The sequence below is a fragment of the Larimichthys crocea genome, chromosome XXI, assembly GCF_000972845.2.
Source record: "Larimichthys crocea isolate SSNF chromosome XXI, L_crocea_2.0, whole genome shotgun sequence".
Lineage (NCBI taxonomy): Eukaryota > Metazoa > Chordata > Actinopteri > Sciaenidae > Larimichthys > Larimichthys crocea.
In genome coordinates this window covers 1,866,027-1,878,124 of record NC_040031.1, presented here as the reverse complement: position 1 = coordinate 1,878,124, position 12,098 = coordinate 1,866,027, and the positions used below count along the sequence as shown (strand labels likewise).

General features: G+C 40.0%; 1 protein-coding gene across 2 annotated transcripts in view; it reads left to right on the top strand.

The window, feature by feature from the left end:
- The window catches only part of grm8b (glutamate receptor, metabotropic 8b), a 125,072-nt gene that overhangs the window by 24,276 nt on the left and 88,698 nt on the right, over positions 1 to 12,098 (top strand). The window lies entirely within an intron of this gene.

Below are 12,098 nucleotides of genomic sequence, written 5' to 3'. Positions count from 1 at the left end.
GCTCTAGAGGCACTCAGTCTTTGCTTCTGACGGGCTGACACATTTCCTGTCAATTGGATGAGTAAAAATATTTCGAAATGTGGAAACGAGATGATTATGATATCAGTGTATACTTGTATCCAAGAAGAAATGCTTAACAAGCCATGAATACGCGCTAAAATGTAAAATACTTTAAAGTTTTCCTGCAACACCTCTTTACTTCAAAATCGAAAGAACCTGACAGCTGCACTTAACATTTCCTTGTTTTTCTCTAAAAGGTGCTAATTTTCTTCCTCTGTAAATCCACCAAACCTACTGAAATCCAATGCTCACCCACACACAGCCTCTGCTCTCGCCTCACAGTCGCCCCAAAAACCCCACAATTAAATCTGAATGTGGGTGAAGCCTATTGTTATTTAAAGAATGGTCAGTAATTAGCTGTATTGAGCTGAGCTCTCAGAGGAACTGCCTGTTTCCTCTGGAGACCGAGCCGAACCTCGCTGCTCACGATATCGAGCTGAACATGTGGACACTAAAATCCCAATTTTAACTCTGCAGTAAATGAAGACTAAGAGCACAGGTTCCACATCCCTCGCGTGATGACGGGTTTAGGGCTGCAACTAACTATTCATTTCATTATTGCTTAATCTGCCGATTCTGTAAACTTATCTTGTCAGTGAAGTTTGGCTTTGGAGAGAGCGATATAAATGTTTCAGGAAAGGGCTGTTTGGTGGCATGGTAAAGCCGTGAAAGTACTCTGAAATGAGCATACTGATATAAAAAAAAAAAACAAATCTGGTATCGCAGTGAAAACAGGTTTTTCCATTCAACTGAGTCAGGTTATGTGTTTTGGCTGCGGCGGCTCCGGTTGTAAAAAAACTAAGTTTAACCAGATTCAACTCTTGCTGAGACACAATCTGATGTCATACTGTGGCGACCAATCGGACAATCAGAGCGGTCAAACTTCCACAGTCAGCCTGAAATGTCATTGAAACTGAAGCTATCCAGGTGGATTCATGAACTAAACTTGTTGATTCGTGTACCATGTCCATAAGAAGAAGTTTTACTTTGATTTGTGTCCGATGGTTTGAGAGAGCGAGCCACTATATACAAAAGACAATGAGTGAGTGAACGGTTTTGAGAAAGATGCTAACCTAATTTCCCTTTGGGGATGAATAAAGTAATCGATCTATCTCTAATCAGTAAAATAAAACGTTGTTTTCTGATTGTTTCATTGTGTTTATGTTTAGCAACAATTCACCATTGAGGTGTTCGCCTCGTTTGGTCTGAATACGTGCTTTCATGCTGGTTCCTCTGTTTGCTTCTCCAAACTGCGGTAATGTCATCCGCTATATTGTAGATAATACACTATGGAGAAGTACCTCATACTGTACAACCTCACTTAAAATAGCCCAAACCCCGAAATAGCAACAGTCATCATTGAAGCCTTTTTTGAAACTGGTCACATCTCCCAAAAAGGAGTCCAGACTTTGTTTAATGACTTCTTATTCAGACGAGCCGAAGCAGCAGCTCCAGATAATCATTACAGCAGAGAAATGATCTGTCCTGACAGAGAGGTTTCCATCAGCAGGATGGATAGATTTCAGGAGGAGGAAGAAGAGTGAGCACGAGAGAGAATGAGCAGCTGCTTCACATGCTCATAAATTAAAAGTGTCAGGGTGACGCTAACGCTGGAGCTAATGAGTGGCAGGGATGAAGATGAATGTGGTGAACATTCCCGCCTCATGTCAAGGTGAACTGGAAAACCAACAACATCTCATTTAGGTTGCTTTAGGATCGTGCGTGCAACTCTGTTTTAGTTACATTGTTACCTCAGTGCTGAGTGGATCCTTTCATATGCTTCTGTGTTTGAGCCACAGTATGTTTCCAATTAGGCCTACTGAAGGTTTGTTCATCCATCTGTCAAAGAAAGGAACGTGTGGTTTTATACCTGCTGGCTCTGTGTCCATGTCTGTGAATAAATGTCTGTAGATTAGTCTCTTTGATAAACTGTCTCATTTTCTAACGAAGCGAGACAGCTGTGAAGCCACTCATCCTCACACAGTCACCGAAGCTAATGATTCTCTGCAGAACTTCAGCATTTGTTTCATCACTTTTAATCCTGTTTGTTCCTCCACGCTGACTCAGCTGGGCTGTAAATCCTTCCTCTCTGCAGGACAGATACTTTGTCTGTTCACATCCCAACACAGCTCTGATCAGTCTCTTTGAACCAGAAAGCGAAATCAATACCTCTAAGGTTGAAAGAATGATCAAATCTTAATTGGGCTTCTCATAAAAACACCACAATATCACTCCTCAATGAAACATATACAGTAACTCTATGAACTTAAATTTTCTGAATCTTTATGTCCCACTCCAGATAAATTCTAACAAACTTGATCACTTAACTTTTTATTTAGCACCATCATTGGGTCAAACTTTTAATCTGCCCAATATTAGTGCGCATCCCATCAGCCTCAGCTGTACTTTGTTTTTAGTGATAATAAGCAAATATTAGTTAAGTTAAATGAAGATGGTGAACAAGGTAAACATGCATGTTAACTTTGACATCATGAGCATGTTGGCATGCATTTAGTACAAAGTACCACATGCAGCCTCAGAGTCACTACCATGGCTTTAAAGATTACCATTCGCATGATCAAAAACTAGGAAGTCCACAACTTTATTAAAGCCAAACATCTAGCAACTAACAGCACAAGACATGACAGCCAGCTAATATTACTAGTCAAACAGCAAGACGCCCAGCTCGGCGTCTGTCTTTTATCTTTTTATTTCACAGAGCTCTCACCAATGACTTAAAGTCAGTCCCAAATTTACTCTTGTCCAGCGGCTTCTTGCTCACTCTTTCATTTTCTCTTCTTAGCTTCAGCCGTCAGTGCCTCTTCTGTCTTTTTGCCTCTGCCATGTCCATAGACGATTCTATGTCTGATTATATTGCTGTATTCTGACACACGGACCCTGTTCTCAGTCAACATTGCCTCCCTTCTCAGGCCTGAACAATTCCTCTTCCCAGCGGTCCAAAGCCTCTTCTGCTATGATTGTAAATGCCATCAGTACCCTGGTGGCCTAGCAGCACCCAGTCCTGAGCAGTAACAACTAAGTAGTACAGTTACTGCTAGCAGCTACAGTCTGGAGCAGTTTATTGTCCATCAGAAAACTCAGTAAATCACAGAGCTGACGCTGAGCAGCCGGAGGACATCAGAGGGCAAACCTCCGATAAATAGTTGGTGTGTGACTTATTCCAAGCTGGAGTCTAAAAGCGGATGCATTTACAGATCTCTCCGATGGTAAAGGTGCAACAAAAGTCACGTAAAAAAATAAATTAAAAAGGCCTGCCTGAAAGGATGACTGTCTGCATTTCCAGCTCTTGCATAGACTTTAATGGGCTTGTATAGATTTACAACTCTAAGTACACATTTAGACGTTCTTTTAAACATTTACAGATTGTGATACTCCAATCACATTTTTTAAATAGTTTTGCTGCAATAGTGGCCCCATTGTGTTTGAACATGTGTTTTTTTTCCTGACTGGACTGTATAAAAACTAATAGAAATATACAAGTATTGTTTGTGTAGAGAAAAATAAGAAACAGTGACAAGACCAATACACACAGGTCTGATTTCTCAGCAGTTAACGGTTGCTCTAAGTGTTTTAGGCTTCACAGCAGCAAGTGGGTCAGTCAGTGTTTGACGCCTGGGTGTTAAAGTGGAACAGCCCAAATAAATAATATTTTAAAATATACTTACAATGCAGAAAAGGCTGCTGGAGCATCTTTGTGCTGTCAGCTGCTGACAGAGAGAAATCGTCTCTGTTGGTTATTCCCCGCCGACTCAAAATGCTGTGAGGAAAAACTGACGACAAGAGCAAAACTGTCTTTACTTTAATCATTAAACGGATCTAGTGTTTATTCCTAAAGTCAGATAATCTGCCAGGGGTTGAAATTATTTCATGATGACAATGCAGCAAGACTTTTTAAGATAAAAAAATAAATGCAGATTTTAAAATGTAAAGCAGAACAGAGGGACAGTGCGTTTACAATGGGAATGCATGGAAGTAGTCCTGGTGGCTACTGTTCTGTGGATAGACTTTTAGCTGCAGTTCTCAGTCTCCTCATGAAGAGCAGTGCAGATACAGTAAAACAGTTTTTAAAATGATGAAACCAAGTGCACACTAACAGCAGATTCATCTGTGCAAGTGATCAGTCTGCATTTAAACAAATATTCACTTCACGGGATGACTTTTTGACTTTTCTTTAATTTCTTTCAGTCATTAGCTGACTGTTTATCCACCACACTACCATATATACTGAATCGAGGATTTCCTATTTATATGTACAGTATACTCAGCACCAGTTTTACCCCACCTCCTCCTCATCCTACTACTACTACAGGGTTTCTCATCTCAGTGTTCCTGTAATTTCTGTAAATCCATTATTGCAACACAGCATTACTCACAAGGACTAAATACAATCAGGGATATTATTTTCTGTAACTGGGCACGTAATCACATAAATTCTTGTTGGCATATTGAGTTACTATAGGGTCATTTTATCCAACAGTATTATTTACAAAACACATGAGTACTTTATATGTGTCTTCCTGCAGTTAAAAGGTCAGTTGAGCTGATTTCTTTGGCCCCTCCTCAACCCTAACGAAACAGTCAAGTCTCTGTATATGTATCAAGTATAAAAAGCAGAACCTCCGTGGTGCGAGTTTAGCAAGGTTTCATATGTTCATGACCAAAATCCAGACGCGTCCTGGTGTTTATGTTCAGGTGGCAATGTCTTCTAGCAGCCATAGACAAGGTCCTGAGCTCTCTTTCTGATCTGGCCTCAAAATATTCCAGTCCTTTAAGTTTTAATACCTTTCAAACACAAAGGGCCGGATCAGGCCTGTAGTTTTCAGAGACTGTCTGAGAAATGTGAAACGGGCTGAAGGTGTGACGACAACCTGCAAAACAGCTGTTTACACGCAGTCTTCTACTCGAGTTCACATCCTCCTCAAACACCACTCCACTCTACACTGTCTGAGGGCGAGAACACCCACATACATACTTCCATATCTGACTGTACATCCATAATGCAGCAGCTCCTCTCCACACTCCACTGAGCTGATGTGCCGAACACGAGTGGTGAAACTGTTTCTGAACTGAAGGACCGTCCTTAAAGCTGAGCACTTTACGTAATCCTCACAGGGCAGAGATGAGATGAGCGCTCGGCGTCTTCAGCAGGATGAGGACCGAATCTTGACGGAAAACTTGAAGCTGACATTCAGAGGACGGTTTGTTTCTTTGATTCCACAGCGGACAGACTGAACGTTGAGTGACCAGCTGAGCCGAGGCATCATTTGCAGTTTGGCTCCAGCTCCTCACTGCTGACAGCAGATGAGGGCCGGTGTCTGCTGGTTTTTGGAGGCCGGCTGCGTCAGGACCAGCTGGCTGTGACCACTGAGTCAGCAGCAGGAGGGACACATCACACAATGTCCTCGGGCTCGGACAGGTCTGAGACTTGGCTGGATGGAGATCAGAGAATCAGCAGGAGGACAGTTCAGTCAATCGATTTCTGGCTGTCGGCTGGTTTGTGTCTCAGATGAATAACGTGGCAGTGAGTGGCATGCGAGTGAGGACGGCTCTGAGTTATTTTTAGGAGAAAACAATACTAGAACATTTGTTCTGATATTTATTTCAGACTTTGAGAATGAAGGAAAGGAGATGAAAAATGCATTTAAATCAGGTGGAGAGCAGCTGCTGAAACTCAGTCAATCAGATCTTTACAAACACATCATTTGTCCAAACTTACAGAGCTTTATTTTAAATTCTAGTGGAGATCCCAAAGTTTCCAAATATTCTAAATCTGTCAGCTTGATTTTGTCTTAAATTATGCAGCAGACATGTTGAGTATCCATTTGATGGATGGTTGCTTATACTTTATGATTATGATTAACATTCTGATCAGCTGATGCTTAAAGCTGGAATTTATTATTATAAACAGATTTGTTTTGCCAAGGGCAGTTTGAAGGATTGTGCGACTGTGGAAAAGTTGTTTCCTGTGAAAGAAATGCTGCGTTTATGTGGTGGTGTGAAGACAGTGTTCTCATCCTGAATCCTGCCCGTGATTTAGACAATGAAAGCATGATTTTAAACAGGTCTTTAAAGCATTTAATCATGCTTTAGTTGCATTTGAGAGAATATTATTGGAAAACAAATAAAATACATTGTCTGCAAACATACAAGAAAACTTTGTCAGTTAACACTGAAATTCATTTTGCATCCATCAAGCAGCTCCGTTCAAGAAATCGAGAATATAACGTACACATGACGCGTTCCATAGACGTACGAAACACAAACAGTTATGACAGTTGTACATGTCCGATTTCAATTAATCTCGAATGCTTTTTGAATGCATCTCTAAGGTTAGGTCTTTATTGTTCAGACTCTTACTCTGCAGGTTAAAATGTGCTTTAACCATGAGGCTGTAGGTTTAAATCCTCTCTAAATGTATAATTACAAAAAAGATTCTTTGTACTATATTCCTGTATAAATATTTGAATATAATGTATCATGTTCTCACAAGACTCTGGAGGCGGTGTTTCTGAGATTAATTCTGCACATTTATATTCATTTGGTGATGCATTTAAATCCATAATGATACACAGTAGTTAAAATTATTTAAAACTTAACACAAGTTCATTACAGCATTTTAATCGCAGCCTTAAATACACAGATTTATGATTTATGCTGCATTCACATGGATTCAGGCTTCAGACAGAGATGCTCTGGTCACCAGCCTCACCTACTTTTACAGTCCAGCTCTCATCCACTAAAATGATATCCGGTTTAACATTTACAGTCTGCCTGACTCCGTGAGTGCAGCATGAGTCCTGACAACCTTGAACCTCGTGGAAAGACACAGCTGTTATATGATTGGCTGTATCAGTATTTGTAGCTTTCCAGAGTTTGTGGTGCTGATGCTACTTGATCTGAGTATACACTAGTTTTCTCTCCAGCCTCCGAACTGTGTGATCTGAACACTTGACAACGTTTCTTTGTCATCGAAAATAGTTCAGGGATGCCTGAAACCTCTCAGTTCACTGTGAGCCATTTCAGAGGAAAATAAAGAAAACAAACAGAAGCTTATTTTCCTCTTCTGATGTTGACGGAGGATCACTTCTTGTTTCTGCTTCTTTCTGATCACACACTGAACTTCAGTTCACCTTGTTTCCTCTGCTGAGCTTCAAAAGACTGCACCTCATCAGAGACATGTGACCCAGGTTGATGGCAGGTTGCCTTAGTGTGTTTTCACTTTCTGTTGAGTTTCATATCTGAAGATCTGATTTCCTTTAAACAGCTTCAGACAGTTTCCAGTGTTGGATTTGGATCTTTTGATGATAAAGTTGTAGCAAAAGATAGTATGTAGCTGCATAGTGTTGTTAGTCGAATGATTAATGTTCTCAGGCCTTAGGTTATATTTTAATGTTTATTCTTGTAATTATTTGTCATTAGTGCAGTTTACAGTTGAGCCTATAATTTGGACTAAAACTGGACTATTTTAAAATATCCCAAAAATCTACTTTAAATTTAATCAGAGTGAAAAGTATCAGGATTTTCAGAGATCTGTACTAGTATCCAGTCTTAGTGAGCAAAGTCCGTCCTGAGTGTGTCCCTGTGGACCAATGTTGGCTCACCATAACTTCTTGTTTTGGCCCACCATCAAATATATGAAACTTTAGATGGTCGGATCTCAATCTGTCAATATTATAGCTGTTTGCTTTTGGCCCATGGCCCATCATGAAGTTTCAGTTTTGGCCCTCCAAGCAGAAAAGTTAAAAGTAAACATTTGTCCTTCCTCTGTTTGGGTTAATCGTAGGAAACAATTGAGAAACAGTGTTACTGCCTCAGTTGATTTAAATTGAGTATATACATCGTCATTACATGTGAAATAATAAAATACTATATCTATGTTTATCTAGGTTATATATGCAAAAATCTGATGTCAGGTATCATAAAAAGCTTATGTAGTCTGTTGGTAAACACACTTAACTTAATATAAATATAATTGAATATAGTAGATCATTTGACTTTAGCTGTGAGTGATGACGTTGCAACGACACCTCCTTTTTAATATATTTATGATATATAATTAACTTTACAGGAGATTAATTATTTCACTAGTATCACTTTGAGGTATTATGTAAATCCATATATTCTATATTATGATTTTTCAACATGAATATTCTGCCCCAGCCATCTGCAATTTTTTTTTCTCCAGAACTGTCAAATGAATTATTTGAAAATGAATTAATTTATGAACAATGTGAAGCACTGTAATGACTTTTACCATCTTTACCTTTTGAAAATCTCAGTTCAGTCTAACATGTTGCATATTATCAAATCAAGTAGAGGTGACAGGAAACACCTCTACTTGAGGTATTAAACTAGAGGTATTTTTGTTATTTTTTTATTTGAGGTATTGAGGTGTTTGATTAAAAAGGGAAACCGAGTTCTGGTTGTTGAGTTTGTTCTCAGCGGGGACTTCTCAGTGCGGCAGTGATTCATTCTGACTTTTCCCTGAATTCAATTTGATTGCAGCGAGCGAGAAGCATTAAGAGAAACTGAGCAGTGACAGCAGGAGTCATGTAGGATTTTAGCTCGAGGCCAAGCTGTTTATTGTCCAGGAAAGAGACGCAGGACAGTAAATAGAGCTTAACTTGAAATAAGACAGTCAGAGTGCAGACTGAACCATGATGGACGTGTTCTGTCACCTCAGATGGATTAAATGTTTCATCGTTCAGTCGGGCAGAAAGCTTGAAGCTGTCGTAGAATGACGAGCATCAATCATTGTCACAGGAAACACAGTGAGATGGAAGAAAGCTGCAAACATGTCCTCTGAGATGAAGATATGTAAACGTGTTCACACGGAAAAATCTGTCCTTGGTGCTAGATCTGATCTGATGGAGCTCGCCGGGTCTCAAAGTAAAGGTCTGCTGTTGAGGGTAATGAGGGCTGTCAGGACGCCATCTATCAGCTCGGCGCTCGCCTGCCAGAAGATGACAAGTCCAGGTCCAGATCACTTCAGAAGTTTATCCCACTGAGACCTCCTCTGACTCTTGTACTGAGACTACAGCCTCTTCAGTCTGCTCCACACTGCGAATAATCTCCGGCCTCACATGTCATTTGTCTATAACAAAGGCCAAAAGTCAAAGTCAAACTAAACAAGCTGAGAAATCTGCCAGTGCATTAAGATCATTTCAAATATAATTCATCTATTTTCCTCCAAAATCTCATTGTCATTGCGATTACCCATAACATCCTTCTCTGACTAGGTCTGCCGAGACGTTTGTGTGTAAACAGAAGCAAAACCAAGGTGACCAAATCAGGGGGTCCTAACCCTTTTTCCTTCAGTCCCTATTTGTATCTAACAAAACTTTGACGTTTCTCAGACACTCATTCATAAAAAAGTGACAACAGGAAAAAAAAGAGGAAGAGCTAAACACTAGCTGACCTGAGTCAGTCACTTTTATTCACAGACTTGTGTTTAAATGATCTAGTAACTACCTCTAGTGCAACCTCAAAGCAAGACAGTCGACATTAAAGAGGGGTGTCCGGACCACTGACTCAGAGAGTTGTGAACAACATAATTTCATCATCAAGTCTGTTTTTCATTGCACTTATATTACTTGTTTTATGAATTCACCAACTTTTCCACCTCAGCCAAGCATAAATAACTTTTTTAATAGATGCCATTTCCACTCAGTTTTTTTTATACACAAATCTTATTATTACCTTTGAAAATGACTCATACAGCATGAGAACTTATGTGCTCAAAAATCTGCTCTGTCTTGATGGTTTAGATCAAGAAAACATGAAGAAAAAACATACGTCGACTTTTTATTATTTCCACATCTTTTAAGACTGTGAGCAGAATTTAAATTTCAGTGAGGTTTTTCTATAATAATCCTATATTGTATATTGTATACTGTATAATCATGAAATGATATGCATGTGAGTGAATTGTCTGAAAATGGCTCCAAATCTGCAGCTTTAAATCGACTCAGATGTTTTGAGAACTTATTGTTGTTGTTTTTGTTTTGTTTTTTCAAATTAAAAGCCCTGCTCCATGCAAGCAGTCATCAAAGTAAGAGCCCATGGTGAAGTTTTTGAGTTGGTGACTGCACCATTGTGCGGATGGAGATGTGAATGTGCGGCAAGCTGATCAGCAGGTGTCCAATTAGGCTGCTAATTAAAATTGCAGCCCTCCAGTCGTGGCAGGGATTCCTTCAGAAGTCATCAGCAGGGCACAAGTTTGATATCTCCCTGAGATCCTCTCTGCAATTTATATTACATTATATTTATAATAAACATTGAGATCGCTGCGTGATTACAGCAAGCTGCTCGTTCAGTCATCATTATCTTCGCTGCTATAATTTCATGATTTCGTGATCCAATTTTCTTACCCACAAAGCTCCAGTCATAATGTTGTTTATCCATGTTTCGACTTGTCGGACTACAAAGAAGACAGCTCATCGGTCGCCATCCTATGAGGCTTTTCGAGTTACGTCCAACCTCCAGACTGAAGTAATTACAGTGTGCATGTTCACCCCACATGTTCGAATCACAAGATGATTTTATCTGTAATAAATACAGCAGTGACATATGATTTACATTACATTGCAGAAAACAGCAAGATTGTCCTTTTAAAGACCGGGGCAGCTTGTGTTAATACGAGAAGCTGATGTGTTCTAATGGAGCAGCAGCTGACTGAGCATCAATAACTGATGCTGATGTTTATTCAGCCCACAATGCATCATTAATGCTAATGGAGGGTCCCCATTATATTCACATGCAGCTGCAGTTATTTTATCCTTTACTGCAAGGTGTGTGTGTGTGTGTGTGTGTGGTGTAGTGGCTGATTACAATCCCATTGCCTTTCTAGTGTGATGGAGAAACTATGTTGGCTGCAAATTGTGCAAAAGCATGAACGGCCCTATCTCGGGCTAGTGTTTGTTTTGTCCACTCTGGGTTACTGTAGAAACATGACAGTTCAACCTGGTGGACTAGAAGGGCCCACAGTGTCTAACAAAAACAGAAATTATTTATAAATATTCTGTAAGTAGTGCCCCCCTAAATCTTACACACTGGACCTTTTTGAAAATGAAAACATTTTAGAAAATGTCTGAAGGTCATCAGGTCCTCGAGCTGAGACTTTCTAACAGTTGACATTTTTCTCTTTTGCCTGACAAGTCGGATTTATCTCAGACACTCACACAAAGACGAGACAATCAGTCGTTTTAGAAAAATGCGCAAAATATTCAAAACAGCCAAAAGAGTCCACAGAGGGAGGAGTATTTTCACTTCCTACAGACAGTTAATGTTGATTTTTTTTTAAACGTAACCACAATCACTCCAAATGTGTTTTTGGACGACTGGAGGACATTAACAATCAACACATTGTGTCATTTAATTTGTAGGACTTGTGTATTGTTATTGTATGTCAAATGTAAAATCATTCAGTAAAGCAGCGGCCGTCAGATAAGCAGATAAAGTTTAAAGTGTTTAAAAATGTAAAACCTCAGTGAAGCTACAGACCCTCAGACATGTTCTTTGTGTTCACTTCTGGAAGAAATAAACTTCAGCTCCTCTTGGATGGTTAAACCTGCAGCGCTGTGATAGCCTCAGCTCTCAGACAAGTTTGTGTTTACAGTAACGGGCCTTTAATTTGCCGCCTGTCGCTGAGCTGAGTGACATTTGTATTGCTGTCAGGCCCCCAGCTGTCCATCTTCTTCCCTCTTCCTCCTCCTCTGTGAATCCTGATGAGACGTCTGGGCGACGCTCAGTCCAACACGCCGGCTTCTGACTGAAGTGAAATCAATCAGCCCTTCAATCCTTCTCTAAAGGACCATTATCCAGCCCGGGCCTGTCTGCTGCAGGATCTATGACCTGAGCCGCCTCTGTAATTCACACGGCAGAGCTCGCTAACTCGACTCTGACAAGAAACTGAACAACAGGAAGCTGAGGAAGGTCAGGATTTAAGGTTCAAACTCAATCTGTTTAAAACAAAAGTACTGCAGGATGTTTTGGGAGCGACACTAAACTACTTTAAA